This window comes from Arachis hypogaea, chromosome 19 (genome assembly GCF_003086295.3).
Source record: "Arachis hypogaea cultivar Tifrunner chromosome 19, arahy.Tifrunner.gnm2.J5K5, whole genome shotgun sequence".
In the NCBI taxonomy this organism is placed as follows: domain Eukaryota; kingdom Viridiplantae; phylum Streptophyta; class Magnoliopsida; order Fabales; family Fabaceae; genus Arachis; species Arachis hypogaea.
In genome coordinates, this window is record NC_092054.1 from 64,223,213 (window position 1) to 64,238,742 (window position 15,530).

The 15,530-nt window shown below is 35.9% G+C and overlaps 2 long non-coding RNA genes across 10 annotated transcripts; both read right to left on the reverse strand.

Moving 5' to 3' along the window:
• Window positions 1-468: 468 nt before the first annotated feature.
• On the reverse strand, window positions 469-5,330 carry LOC112776477 (uncharacterized). 5 transcript variants are annotated; one of them, XR_003189986.3, is made up of 9 exons: window positions 4,880-5,330; window positions 4,620-4,746; window positions 3,274-3,332; window positions 3,064-3,182; window positions 2,734-2,856; window positions 1,757-1,920; window positions 1,553-1,595; window positions 984-1,136; window positions 469-750 (listed from the first exon to the last, which is right to left on the reverse strand). It is a non-coding gene; the product is annotated as an uncharacterized lncRNA (long non-coding RNA). The 5 variants fall into 5 exon arrangements; XR_003189985.3 differs by having other exon boundaries at window positions 469-792; XR_003189988.3 differs by lacking the exon at window positions 984-1,136.
• Window positions 5,331-8,772: 3,442 nt separating this feature from the next.
• On the reverse strand, window positions 8,773-13,631 carry LOC112776475 (uncharacterized). 5 transcript variants are annotated; one of them, XR_003189975.3, is made up of 9 exons: window positions 13,181-13,631; window positions 12,921-13,047; window positions 11,574-11,632; window positions 11,364-11,482; window positions 11,038-11,160; window positions 10,061-10,224; window positions 9,857-9,899; window positions 9,288-9,440; window positions 8,773-9,054 (listed from the first exon to the last, which is right to left on the reverse strand). It is a non-coding gene; the product is annotated as an uncharacterized lncRNA (long non-coding RNA). The 5 variants fall into 5 exon arrangements; XR_003189974.3 differs by having other exon boundaries at window positions 8,773-9,096; XR_003189977.3 differs by lacking the exon at window positions 9,288-9,440.
• Between the last annotated feature and the right edge of the window lie 1,899 nt (window positions 13,632-15,530).

Sequence of the window (15,530 nt, forward strand, 5' to 3'; positions counted from 1 at the left end):
GTGCCGAAAAGTGCTAAAAAACGTACCGATAGCTTTTCGCCACGCTTTTTGAGCTATCGGCACGCTTTTGAAAGGGTCACATCTGCCAGCGTGCCGGTTGCTCTATCGCCACGCTTTTGTAGATCTATCGGCACGCTTTTCTTTTGGCCACGCTTTCAACTCTTGCCACGCTTAAAAGCGTGGCCATAGATGTTAATCTATCGGTACGCTTTTAAGCGTACCGAAAAGTTCACATATCGCCACACTTTTGAAGCGTGCCAAGAAAGTTGGTTTTGGCTACGCTTTGAAAACGTGCCGATAGAGCACATACAGCCACGCTTTTAAAAGCGTGGCTTTCCCACTAAAGCCTTTTGCCACGCTTTCAAAGCGTGGCCTATTCCTTTGTCAAATTAAAAAAAAAGAGAAAATTAGAATGCCTAATAATAATTAAAAAATTACAATTCTATAATAATAATTAAAAAGAGAAAATTAGAAGGCATAAGAATTAATTTTTTATTAATTTACATGAATTATTTACATGCTATAATAATAATAATTTGAATTAAAACTGTAATATTCCCAAAGATATGAAGGATGGAAAACCAAAAAGTGATATACAGTAGAACTATGATTAACAAAAAGTTGATGTGGGAAGAACTCCTGCTACCATTTGCTTTAAAACTCCTCGTCTTCACTGGCCGCAGCTTCTTCCTTATCATATTTTTCATCAGCCCTCTTCATGATCTCCTTCTCCTTCTCCATTGTCTCCTCCTGCTTCAACAGCATTATAACTTTCCATAGCCTTCTCATATTCTGCGCTTTAAGCTTAGCAACTTTATATCGGAATAAGGGTTTATACTTGAATCAACATCACATTGACAAACACATCATAAGAGAAAGATAAGCTTTATACTTTATAGACTTGCACATTATATATTGTACTTTTATCATTTAGTATTTCAATTTTCATTTCCACATGCAGAAAATAGAATTTTAAAAATTACCATTAGTTACATTCAAAACACCAGCAGCACTTGTGTTAAGTACTGGTTGCAAAAGAGGTCCAATCACCATTGCTGGGTTAATTTTTTTTTTTTAACAAATTTTCAAGCAGCATCTTCAGCCAATGTCTTTGAAAGCACATACCAGTACCATAACTGAAAAAAAAAAGGAAAATGGGAAACGAAATTGGTGGTACCAAAGTCTCAAATTTACAAGGGATTGAGCTTATTCATATGAATCAAAATCAAATCAGCAACACATAAAGCTAATTCCACTCCTACTATTCTTTCTTTCTATCTTTCATTGTTCCCATTGAGTCATTGTCTGGCCAAGTAACAGATTAAAATAGAGAAAGGACAATGATAAAAGAAGGAAAAGCACAGAGAGTGTATTAACTAAAATACAACTAAGGCTCAACTATATACTTGCATCAAACTATATTAATTAATAACAAATGTTAGAACATGAAGCTAGGATAAATTGTTTGGCATAAAAGTGACAAAATAACTGAAATCTAAATAGAGAGTGTACATTAGATTTTTTCTAGAAGGGCAACTAAAAACTCCAGTACCTTGCTCCCAGAATCCAAATGACCATTCATCTTCACCATAAATCTGTGTCAGCAGAACACACAATCCTAATAAGTCATCATGTGACAAAAAATGTTCATATGAAATTGAACAATTACTATAATCAAGATTTTCAAGCAAGTCCACAAAAAAACCATACCAAGACATAAGTGTGTGATTGTGTAGGTTAACCATGATCAACTCACCCTAAATAGAGCTCCAAGTGGACTCTCCTTGGTCCCTTTTCAGAATTTAAATGTTGATTCTGAACAGATAACATGGGAAAGAATTCATACTGCTTCAAAATATCATCACTTTTTGCAGGGAACTTCAGACTATTTGAAAAGAGAAAACTGACTGGAAAAATTGCCTGCAAAGAAAGATATTCCACGTTAATTCTTAAACTTACAAGCCACGGGAATATAGAACACAATTAAATAAAAGCTTTAGCAGTTGCTTTTGTATGAATAACAACAGTATAGTACTAAAAGTAATACTAATAGTTGGAGAAATTCTTTCAATTTAAGAAAATATGCCCTGTATCAAAAGTCAAAACCCACCCAAAAGAGAAACATTCAACTAATGCAGCAGAAATTGCAAGATGGATGACCTGGCTAGCCACTGCCCACAAATGGGCAATAGAGGACCCATGGACCAACCAGTTACAACACCAACTAATGCAGACACAATGATATCAGGAACATAGTGCCCTGTAATTTGATGTTATATGCAGCAAGAATTATAATAAGTTTGCTAACTTCATTATTTTATAGAACATGTTTATCTACATAACTTATAAAATCTGTGCAACTAACAGAGGCACCTCAAGCAGGATAATCCCATACGTATATTTCATTTGATTTTACCCAACTAGAATTTACATGTATTCTATACAGATGTAGTACATGTGTGCAGAAAAAATATATTGCTAAACATCAGCTATGCAATCATACTAGTTCTTGGGATGCAAAATAAAGTTTAGGAAATAATGTGAATGTGAAAGTTAAGTCACCAATACAATATAGCAATAGGTTTTTCTGGTAAATGATTTTCAAAAGTTTAATGATTCCAGAAACTAAGATCTGGTTATTGTTGTAGACCTTAAAAGAGGTTTCTGATACATTAGTTTGATAACTAGGATCATAAAAAGTAAATAGTTCTTTCTTTCAAAGAGCACACTAACCATATGGAGGAGGAAGAGAACCCATCATGCCCATCTTCTCTATTAGAAACTGGACAAGACCCACCAAAATAAACAGTATAGGCAAGGCATAGAACTAGTGGTAATATGTAAAACATAGTTGATCTGCAGAAGAAAAAAAATGAGTAGCAAATGTGAGAGAAAGAAAGATCGCATCAACATATCAATGCTGAGAAAAAACAAAGATGAAGCAAGATATGAGAATATCCTTTATATATATATATATATATATATATAAAGGACGTGAGAATTTATTCTGTGCAGAAAAGGCAAACATGGTAGTTACAAATTTGAAAATCATTCACATTGTACCTGAGTGATTGGTGTCCAAAGGATTTAATTGATAAGCAGTAGGATACCCATGCAGGAAGCATGAATGCAGATATTAAAAAAGTCAGAAAACCTCCAATCAACCCAGCTACAAGATAAACCTGCTTTTACTAAGATTGTTTAGCCATACAACAAGAGTATATCATGTTATAAAGAGAACAAATTGCCTTGATATATGTTGAATTTACAAACCAAAGTTAATACGGCATAGAACCCAAATGCTCTCAGAACCTTGCTTCATCACATAGAGCCTGCAAGTTGTGTCAGAAAATTTTTTAGTTACCTTGGACCGTAACCACTACAAAAAAATAAATAGTTCAACAAAATAAATCAAGTCACAGATGAACCTACAAATATTTACAAAGACCAGAAATGAAGGTAGCACAAGCCAAAGAATGCACTTAAAGCACATTAATAGCTATAAAAGCTCTTGGGTAACAAAGGTAACACATTAACACAAACACACACAATATTCAATCAAATTTGCAAAAATTGCTTTCCTTGATTTGTATCATATATAAAATAAAAATAAAAAAATCAATGGATCCATAGTGCATACTTAGGAGCTTCAATTTATCTCAGAATTGTAATGTATCTTCCTTGTTCTATATAACAAGCAAAAATACCCTTCAAACACCCCAATAAAAATGTGCAATTTTGCCTTAAAATTTATTACAGGCAAGATTAAATTAAAGTAGGATATCAGGCATGAAGAATAGAAAACCACCATTCTCATCATTGCTCCTATGAGAAAAGCTATACTCATCATGAACAGATTAAATGCAAAATGCTTTCCAGAGATGTTTAAGTTTGAAAATCAAAATTACTATCTCAGGTAGATGTAAGAGCAGTTTTTGTTTCCATACAATTCTAAAAGAACATGATTATTCAAGGATTAAACAAGTTGACTTGACATCAATAACAAGAACGGCTAGTCTTAGTGCAAAGATTTTGAGAACAAACACTAAAAATAATCAAGTTGCATGTCATTTTATTTTGCTATCAAGTTTCATTATTTGTTTCAATTGGAAAAACAATCCAATCTTATCTCACTAAACAGGGTTTTCCGTATGGATCAATCTCTGGCACTGGACTAACAAACAGTTCTGAGTACCTATAAATTCCTTGAATCACAAAAACTTAAAAACATTGAGAGTCTCAATTGAAACAGGAAATTCTGAATTAGTAGTTCCATACATTCTTCCAGAAATATTTAGCATTAAAAAAAGCCCATGAAATTAACCACATTATCAATGGTGAGAGGTCCAAATCCAAAGCAAAAAGAAAATTCATTCACACCAAACATTGTAGTTTCATATTAATATGAGGAACAAGCATATATAAACATAACCAGATTCAAAATCTAGAAATCAAATTGAAGTATAAAACCCAAATTCCCAAAAATAAAATAAAATATGAAGAAAAACATGACATTGAACAACACTATGCCACAGGACGCATTATCACTATCAAAATACATAACCATTTTGATAAAATAATAATGAATAATAAAAAAGAACATTGCTGAAAAATCTCACCTCCACCAGAAAGCTTCAAGAACACATGGTTCTGATAAAAGAAAAAACAAAGAAGCTTAGCTCTTGAGAGATGCTCAAAGAGTGAAGAGGATGAGCAAACACCTGCTCCCCAACTACTCAGCAGCACCTAGGACCAATCACCATCCAGAAAGTAATAGAAAATGATCCGCAATGGAATAATAAGCAGAGAATTAACATTGAAAGAACGCACCAAGCATAATCGCAAGTAAACAAAATCGATAAAGCTAGAAAAAACAAACCTTAATGCCAGATGTGGGATGAGAGGCGAGCAGAACCGCGACACAGAGAGAGGCGAGCAGCACCACGACCAGGGGTGGGTTCGAGAAGATGAGGCTGAGCAGAACCGCGACAGAGAGAGGCGAGCAGCACCACGACAAGTGCTGGGTTCGAGAAGATGAGACTAAGCAGAACCGCGACAGAGAGGCTGAGCAGAATCGCGACAGAGAGAGGCGAGCAGCACCACGACCAGGGCTGGGTTCGATCGCGAAGATGAAGCTGACGGCGCCTTAGCTTTTAGGGTTCGAGAGGGTTCGAGCGAGAAGATGAACGCTGAACTTTTAGGGTTTCATTGTTTTAGTTAGTGTGTAAGTTATTAGTGTGTTGTTGGGTAAAATTTGATAACTTAGGAAAAAAAAAAGGTTAAGTGTGGGAAAAATAGGTGGGAAACTAAATTTTAGGAGAGGGAATTCTATCGGTACGTTTTTTTACGGTGTCAAAATACACAAGGTATAGCCACGCTTTTTAAGCGTGCCGGTTTCTTTCTATAGCTACGCTTTTCAAGTGTGGCAAAAAAGCGTGACCAAATATCAAATCAGTGGCCACTCTCGTAAAAGCGTGTCGATTTCTCTCTATGGGTACGCTTTTTAAGAGTGGCAAAAAAAAGCATGGCCAAATCACAAATCAATGGCCACCCTCGCAAAAGCGTGCCTATAGACCACTTTTGGGCACGCTTTAAAAGCGTGGCAAGAAAAAAGGGTGCCGACAGGCCTTTTTTCTTGTAGTGAGTGTCAGTGGTTTAGGGTTTAGGCTTTTGGCTTAGGGTTTAGGGTTTGGGGTTTAGGGTTTAGGGTTTAGGGTTTAGGGATTAGGCTGTTGAATTTAGGGTTTAGAGTTTAGTGTTTAGTTTTTAGTGTTTAGGCTTTAGGGTTTGTGGTTTAGAGTTTAGTGTTTATGGTTTATGCTTTAGGCTTTAAAGTTTAGGCTTTAGGCTTTAGGGTTTGTGGCTTAGGGTTTAGGGTGTAGGGTTTAGGATTTATGGTTTATGGTTTGGGTTTGAAGGTTTACGGTTTAGGGTATAAGCTTAAGGGTTTGTGGTTTATGGTGTAGGGTTTAGGGTTTAGGATTCATGGTTTAGGCTTTAGGGTTTTTGGTTTAGGGTTTAGAGTTTACAGTTTAGGGGCTATGCTTTAGGGTTAGTGGTTTAGTGCTTATTGTGTAGGGTTTAGGGTTTATGGTTTATGATTTGGTGTTAAGGGTTTATAGTTTAGGGTTTAGGGTATAGGGTTTAGGATTTAGGGTTTATGGTTTAGTGTTCAGGGTTTATTGTTTAGGGTATATGCTTAGGATTTGTGGTTTAGTGTTGATGGTTTAGGGTTTATGGTTTATGGTTTGGGGTTTAGGGTTTATGATTTAGGATTTAGGGTTTATAGTTTAGGGTTTATGCTTTAACATTTGAGGTTTAGAGTTTAAGGTGTAGGGTTTAGGGTTTAGGGTTTATGATTTGGTGTTGATGGTTTATGGTTTAGGGTTTAGAGTTTAGGGTTTGGGGTTTAGGGTTTAGGGTGTAGGGTTTAGGGTTTACAATTTATGGTTTGGGGTTGAGGGTTTGTGGTTTAGGGTTTATAGTTTAGGGTTTAAGGTTTAGGGTTTATGGTTTGGGTTTTAGGGTTTAGGTTTTAGGCTGTAGGGTTTGGGGTTTAGGGTTTAGGGTTTATGGTTTGGGGTTGAAGGTTTATGGTTTAGGGTTTAGGCTCTAGAGATTGTGGTATTGGGTGTAGGGTTTAGGGTTTAGGATTTACGGTTTGGGGTTGAGGGTTTATGGTTTAGGATTTAGGGTTTATATTTTAGGGTTTATGCTTTAGAGTTTGTGGTTTAGAGTTTAGGGTGTAGGGTTTAGGGTTTAGGGTTTATGATTTAAGGTTGAGAGTTTATTATTTAGGGTTTAGGCTTTAGGGTTTGTTGTTTAGAGTTTAGGGTATAGTGTTCAGGGTTTACAGTTTAGGGTTTAGGGTTTATGGTTTATGGTCTGGTGTTGAGGGTTTATGGTTTAGGGTTTAGGATTTTGGGTTTTTGGTGTAGGGTGTAGGTTTTAGTGTTTAGGATTTACGGTTTGGGGTTGATGGTTTATGGTTTAGGCTTTGGGGTTTATAGTTTAGGCTTTATGCTTTAGGGTTTGCGGTTTTGAGTTTAGGGTGTAGGGTTAATGGTTTAGGGTTTATGATTTGAGGTTGAGGGTTTATTGTTTAGGGTTTAGGCTTTAGGGTTTGTGGTTTAGAGTTTAGGGTTTATTGTTTTGGCTTAAGGGTTTATGGATTAGGGTTTAGTGTTTATAGTTTAGGGTTTAGGCTTTGGTGTTTGTGGTTTTGGCTTTAGGGTTTAGGGTTTAGGGCTTAGTGTTTAGTGTTTGGGCTTTTGGGTTTGTCGTTTAAGGTTTAGGGTTTAGGGTTGAGGATTTATGGTTTAGGGTTTTGGATTCATCGTTTAAGGTTTAGAATTTAGGGTTTGTGGTTTAGGCTTTAGGCTTTAGGCTTTAGGGTTTAGGCATTAGGGTTTAAGGGTTTATGGTTTAGGGTTTAGTGTTTAAGGTTTATGGTTTAAGGTTTAAGGTTTAAGGTTTAGGGTTTAGGGTTTAGGGTTTAGGGTTAGGGTTTAAGGTTTAGGGTTTATGGTTTAAGGTTTATCGGTTAGGCTTTTGGGTTTATAGTTTATAGTTTAGGCTATAGTGTCTGTGGTTTAGGGTTTAGGCTTTCAGCTTAGGGTTTAGGGTTTGTGGTTGAGGATTTATGGTTTAGGGTTTAGGGTTTAAGGTTTAGGGTTTGTTGTTTAGAGTTTAGGGTGTCTGGTTTATGGTTTAGGGTTTATGATTTGGGGTTGAGGGTTTATTGTTTAGGGTTTAGGCTTTAGGGTTTGTGGTTTAGGGTTTCAGGTGTATGGTTTCAGAGTTAGGGTTTATGGTTTTCAGATTTAGGGTTTATGGATTAAGGTTTAGTGTTTATAGTTTAGCGTTTAGGCTTTAGTGTTTGTGGTTTTGACTTTAGGCTTTAGCGTTTAGAGTTAGGCTTTAGGGTTTCGGGTTTAGGGTTTAGGGTTTAGGTCTTAGGGTTTTGTGTTTGGGCTTCTAGGTTTGTGGTTTAAGGTTTAGGGTTTAGGGTTGAGGATTTATTGTTTAGGGTTTAAGATTGATGGTTTAGGGTTTACGATTTATGTTTTGTAGTTTAGACTTTAGGGTTTAGGGTTTAGGGTTTAGGCATTAGGATTTTGGGTTTATAGTTTAGGGTTTAGGGTTTAAGGTTTAGGGTTAAGGTTTATTGTTTAGGGTTTAGGCTTTAGGATTTATGGTTTAGGGTTTAGGGTTTAGGGTTTATGGTTTAGGGATTAGGGTTTATAGTTTATAGTTTAGGCTATAGTCACTACAAGAAAATAAGCTTTCTGCCACGCTTTTATAGCGTGCCGAAAAGTGCTAAAAAACGTACCGATAGCTTTTCGCCACGCTTTTTGAGCTATCGGCACGCTTTTGAAAGGGTCACATCTGCCAGCGTGCCGGTTGCTCTATCGCCACGCTTTTGTAGATCTATCGGCACGCTTTTCTTTTGGCCACGCTTTCAACTCTTGCCACGCTTAAAAGCGTGGCCATAGATGTTAATCTATCGGTACGCTTTTAAGCGTACCGAAAAGTTCACATATCGCCACACTTTTGAAGCGTGCCAAGAAAGTTGGTTTTGGCTACGCTTTGAAAACGTGCCGATAGAGCACATACAGCCACGCTTTTAAAAGCGTGGCTTTCCCACTAAAGCCTTTTGCCACGCTTTCAAAGCGTGGCCTATTCCTTTGTCAAATTAAAAAAAAGAGAAAATTAGAATGCCTAATAATAATTAAAAAATTACAATTCTATAATAATAATTAAAAGAGAAAATTAGAAGGCATAAGAATTAATTTTTTATTAATTTACATGAATTATTTACATGCTATAATAATAATAATTTGAATTAAAACTGTAATATTCCCAAAGATATGAAGGATGGAAAACCAAAAAGTGATATACAGTAGAACTATGATTAACAAAAAGTTGATGTGGGAAGAACTCCTGCTACCATTTGCTTTAAAACTCCTCGTCTTCACTGGCCGCAGCTTCTTCCTTATCATATTTTTCATCAGCCCTCTTCATGATCTCCTTCTCCTTCTCCATTGTCTCCTCCTGCTTCAACAGCATTATAACTTTCCATAGCCTTCTCATATTCTGCGCTTTAAGCTTAGCAACTTTATATCGGAATAAGGGTTTATACTTGAATCAACATCACATTGACAAACACATCATAAGAGAAAGATAAGCTTTATACTTTATAGACTTGCACATTATATATTGTACTTTTATCATTTAGTATTTCAATTTTCATTTCCACATGCAGAAAATAGAATTTTAAAAATTACCATTAGTTACATTCAAAACACCAGCAGCACTTGTGTTAAGTACTGGTTGCAAAAGAGGTCCAATCACCATTGCTGGGTTAATTTTTTTTTTTTAACAAATTTTCAAGCAGCATCTTCAGCCAATGTCTTTGAAAGCACATACCAGTACCATAACTGAAAAAAAAAAGGAAAATGGGAAACGAAATTGGTGGTACCAAAGTCTCAAATTTACAAGGGATTGAGCTTATTCATATGAATCAAAATCAAATCAGCAACACATAAAGCTAATTCCACTCCTACTATTCTTTCTTTCTATCTTTCATTGTTCCCATTGAGTCATTGTCTGGCCAAGTAACAGATTAAAATAGAGAAAGGACAATGATAAAAGAAGGAAAAGCACAGAGAGTGTATTAACTAAAATACAACTAAGGCTCAACTATATACTTGCATCAAACTATATTAATTAATAACAAATGTTAGAACATGAAGCTAGGATAAATTGTTTGGCATAAAAGTGACAAAATAACTGAAATCTAAATAGAGAGTGTACATTAGATTTTTTCTAGAAGGGCAACTAAAAACTCCAGTACCTTGCTCCCAGAATCCAAATGACCATTCATCTTCACCATAAATCTGTGTCAGCAGAACACACAATCCTAATAAGTCATCATGTGACAAAAAATGTTCATATGAAATTGAACAATTACTATAATCAAGATTTTCAAGCAAGTCCACAAAAAAACCATACCAAGACATAAGTGTGTGATTGTGTAGGTTAACCATGATCAACTCACCCTAAATAGAGCTCCAAGTGGACTCTCCTTGGTCCCTTTTCAGAATTTAAATGTTGATTCTGAACAGATAACATGGGAAAGAATTCATACTGCTTCAAAATATCATCACTTTTTGCAGGGAACTTCAGACTATTTGAAAAGAGAAAACTGACTGGAAAAATTGCCTGCAAAGAAAGATATTCCACGTTAATTCTTAAACTTACAAGCCACGGGAATATAGAACACAATTAAATAAAAGCTTTAGCAGTTGCTTTTGTATGAATAACAACAGTATAGTACTAAAAGTAATACTAATAGTTGGAGAAATTCTTTCAATTTAAGAAAATATGCCCTGTATCAAAAGTCAAAACCCACCCAAAAGAGAAACATTCAACTAATGCAGCAGAAATTGCAAGATGGATGACCTGGCTAGCCACTGCCCACAAATGGGCAATAGAGGACCCATGGACCAACCAGTTACAACACCAACTAATGCAGACACAATGATATCAGGAACATAGTGCCCTGTAATTTGATGTTATATGCAGCAAGAATTATAATAAGTTTGCTAACTTCATTATTTTATAGAACATGTTTATCTACATAACTTATAAAATCTGTGCAACTAACAGAGGCACCTCAAGCAGGATAATCCCATACGTATATTTCATTTGATTTTACCCAACTAGAATTTACATGTATTCTATACAGATGTAGTACATGTGTGCAGAAAAAATATATTGCTAAACATCAGCTATGCAATCATACTAGTTCTTGGGATGCAAAATAAAGTTTAGGAAATAATGTGAATGTGAAAGTTAAGTCACCAATACAATATAGCAATAGGTTTTTCTGGTAAATGATTTTCAAAAGTTTAATGATTCCAGAAACTAAGATCTGGTTATTGTTGTAGACCTTAAAAGAGGTTTCTGATACATTAGTTTGATAACTAGGATCATAAAAAGTAAATAGTTCTTTCTTTCAAAGAGCACACTAACCATATGGAGGAGGAAGAGAACCCATCATGCCCATCTTCTCTATTAGAAACTGGACAAGACCCACCAAAATAAACAGTATAGGCAAGGCATAGAACTAGTGGTAATATGTAAAACATAGTTGATCTGCAGAAGAAAAAAAATGAGTAGCAAATGTGAGAGAAAGAAAGATCGCATCAACATATCAATGCTGAGAAAAAACAAAGATGAAGCAAGATATGAGAATATCCTTTATATATATATATATATATATAAAGGACGTGAGAATTTATTCTGTGCAGAAAAGGCAAACATGGTAGTTACAAATTTGAAAATCATTCACATTGTACCTGAGTGATTGGTGTCCAAAGGATTTAATTGATAAGCAGTAGGATACCCATGCAGGAAGCATGAATGCAGATATTAAAAAAGTCAGAAAACCTCCAATCAACCCAGCTACAAGATAAACCTGCTTTTACTAAGATTGTTTAGCCATACAACAAGAGTATATCATGTTATAAAGAGAACAAATTGCCTTGATATATGTTGAATTTACAAACCAAAGTTAATACGGCATAGAACCCAAATGCTCTCAGAACCTTGCTTCATCACATAGAGCCTGCAAGTTGTGTCAGAAAATTTTTTAGTTACCTTGGACCGTAACCACTACAAAAAAATAAATAGTTCAACAAAATAAATCAAGTCACAGATGAACCTACAAATATTTACAAAGACCAGAAATGAAGGTAGCACAAGCCAAAGAATGCACTTAAAGCACATTAATAGCTATAAAAGCTCTTGGGTAACAAAGGTAACACATTAACACAAACACACACAATATTCAATCAAATTTGCAAAAATTGCTTTCCTTGATTTGTATCATATATAAAATAAAAATAAAAAAATCAATGGATCCATAGTGCATACTTAGGAGCTTCAATTTATCTCAGAATTGTAATGTATCTTCCTTGTTCTATATAACAAGCAAAAAATACCCTTCAAACACCCCAATAAAAATGTGCAATTTTGCCTTAAAATTTATTACAGGCAAGATTAAATTAAAGTAGGATATCAGGCATGAAGAATAGAAAACCACCATTCTCATCATTGCTCCTATGAGAAAAGCTATACTCATCATGAACAGATTAAATGCAAAATGCTTTCCAGAGATGTTTAAGTTTGAAAATCAAAATTACTATCTCAGGTAGATGTAAGAGCAGTTTTTGTTTCCATACAATTCTAAAAGAACATGATTATTCAAGGATTAAACAAGTTGACTTGACATCAATAACAAGAACGGCTAGTCTTAGTGCAAAGATTTTGAGAACAAACACTAAAAATAATCAAGTTGCATGTCATTTTATTTTGCTATCAAGTTTCATTATTTGTTTCAATTGGAAAAACAATCCAATCTTATCTCACTAAACAGGGTTTTCCGTATGGATCAATCTCTGGCACTGGACTAACAAACAGTTCTGAGTACCTATAAATTCCTTGAATCACAAAAACTTAAAAACATTGAGAGTCTCAATTGAAACAGGAAATTCTGAATTAGTAGTTCCATACATTCTTCCAGAAATATTTAGCATTAAAAAAAGCCCATGAAATTAACCACATTATCAATGGTGAGAGGTCCAAATCCAAAGCAAAAAGAAAATTCATTCACACCAAACATTGTAGTTTCATATTAATATGAGGAACAAGCATATATAAACATAACCAGATTCAAAATCTAGAAATCAAATTGAAGTATAAAACCCAAATTCCCAAAAATAAAATAAAATATGAAGAAAAACATGACATTGAACAACACTATGCCACAGGACGCATTATCACTATCAAAATACATAACCATTTTGATAAAATAATAATGAATAATAAAAAAGAACATTGCTGAAAAATCTCACCTCCACCAGAAAGCTTCAAGAACACATGGTTCTGATAAAAGAAAAAACAAAGAAGCTTAGCTCTTGAGAGATGCTCAAAGAGTGAAGAGGATGAGCAAACACCTGCTCCCCAACTACTCAGCAGCACCTAGGACCAATCACCATCCAGAAAGTAATAGAAAATGATCCGCAATGGAATAATAAGCAGAGAATTAACATTGAAAGAACGCACCAAGCATAATCGCAAGTAAACAAAATCGATAAAGCTAGAAAAAACAAACCTTAATGCCAGATGTGGGATGAGAGGCGAGCAGAACCGCGACACAGAGAGAGGCGAGCAGCACCACGACCAGGGGTGGGTTCGAGAAGATGAGGCTGAGCAGAACCGCGACAGAGAGAGGCGAGCAGCACCACGACAAGTGCTGGGTTCGAGAAGATGAGACTAAGCAGAACCGCGACAGAGAGGCTGAGCAGAATCGCGACAGAGAGAGGCGAGCAGCACCACGACCAGGGCTGGGTTCGATCGCGAAGATGAAGCTGACGGCGCCTTAGCTTTTAGGGTTCGAGAGGGTTCGAGCGAGAAGATGAACGCTGAACTTTTAGGGTTTCATTGTTTTAGTTAGTGTGTAAGTTATTAGTGTGTTGTTGGGTAAAATTTGATAACTTAGGAAAAAAAAAAGGTTAAGTGTGGGAAAAATAGGTGGGAAACTAAATTTTAGGAGAGGGAATTCTATCGGTACGTTTTTTTACGGTGTCAAAATACACAAGGTATAGCCACGCTTTTTAAGCGTGCCGGTTTCTTTCTATAGCTACGCTTTTCAAGTGTGGCAAAAAAAGCGTGACCAAATATCAAATCAGTGGCCACTCTCGTAAAAGCGTGTCGATTTCTCTCTATGGGTACGCTTTTTAAGAGTGGCAAAAAAAAGCGTGGCCAAATCACAAATCAATGGCCACCCTCGCAAAAGCGTGCCTATAGACCACTTTTGGGCACGCTTTAAAAGCGTGGCAAGAAAAAAGGGTGCCGACAGGCCTTTTTTCTTGTAGTGAGTGTCAGTGGTTTAGGGTTTAGGCTTTTGGCTTAGGGTTTAGGGTTTGGGGTTTAGGGTTTAGGGTTTAGGGTTTAGGGTTTAGGGATTAGGCTGTTGAATTTAGGGTTTAGAGTTTAGTGTTTAGTTTTTAGTGTTTAGGCTTTAGGGTTTGTGGTTTAGAGTTTAGTGTTTATGGTTTATGCTTTAGGCTTTAAAGTTTAGGCTTTAGGCTTTAGGGTTTGTGGCTTAGGGTTTAGGGTGTAGGGTTTAGGATTTATGGTTTATGGTTTGGGTTTGAAGGTTTACGGTTTAGGGTATAAGCTTAAGGGTTTGTGGTTTATGGTGTAGGGTTTAGGGTTTAGGATTCATGGTTTAGGCTTTAGGGTTTTTGGTTTAGGGTTTAGAGTTTACAGTTTAGGGGCTATGCTTTAGGGTTAGTGGTTTAGTGCTTATTGTGTAGGGTTTAGGGTTTATGGTTTATGATTTGGTGTTAAGGGTTTATAGTTTAGGGTTTAGGGTATAGGGTTTAGGATTTAGGGTTTATGGTTTAGTGTTCAGGGTTTATTGTTTAGGGTATATGCTTAGGATTTGTGGTTTAGTGTTGATGGTTTAGGGTTTATGGTTTATGGTTTGGGGTTTAGGGTTTATGATTTAGGATTTAGGGTTTATAGTTTAGGGTTTATGCTTTAACATTTGAGGTTTAGAGTTTAAGGTGTAGGGTTTACGGTTTAGGGTTTATGATTTGGTGTTGATGGTTTATGGTTTAGGGTTTAGGGTTTAGGGTTTGGGGTTTAGGGTTTAGAGTGTAGGGTTTAGGGTTTACAATTTATGGTTTGGGGTTGAGGGTTTGTGGTTTAGGGTTTATAGTTTAGGGTTTAAGGTTTAGGGTTTATGGTTTGGGTTTTAGGGTTTAGGTTTTAGGCTGTAGGGTTTGGGGTTTAGGGTTTAGGGTTTATGGTTTGGGGTTGAAGGTTTATGGTTTAGGGTTTAGGCTCTAGAGATTGTGGTATTGGGTGTAGGGTTTAGGGTTTAGGATTTACGGTTTGGGGTTGAGGGTTTATGGTTTAGGATTTAGGGTTTATATTTTAGGGTTTATGCTTTAGAGTTTGTGGTTTAGAGTTTAGGGTGTAGGGTTTAGGGTTTAGGGTTTATGATTTAAGGTTGAGAGTTTATTATTTAGGGTTTAGGCTTTAGGGTTTGTTGTTTAGAGTTTAGGGTATAGTGTTCAGGGTTTACAGTTTATGGTTTAGGGTTGAGGGTTTGTGGTTTAGGGTTTAGGATTTAGGGTTTATGGTTTGGGTTTTAGGGTTTAGCTTTTAGGCTGTAGGGTTTGGGGTTAAGGGTTTAGGGTTTAGGATTTAGAATTTAGGGTTTATGGTTTGGGGTTGAGGGTATATGGTTTAGGGTTTAGGCTCTAGGGTTTGTGGTATAGGGTGTAGGGTTTAGGGTTTAGGATTTACGGTTTCGGGTTGAGGGTTTATGGCTTAGGATTTAGGATTTATAGTTTAGCGTTTATGCTTTAGGGTTTGTTGTTTAGAGTTTAGGGTGTATGGTTTAGGGTTTAGGGTTTATGATTTAGGGTTCAGAGTTTATTATTTAGGGT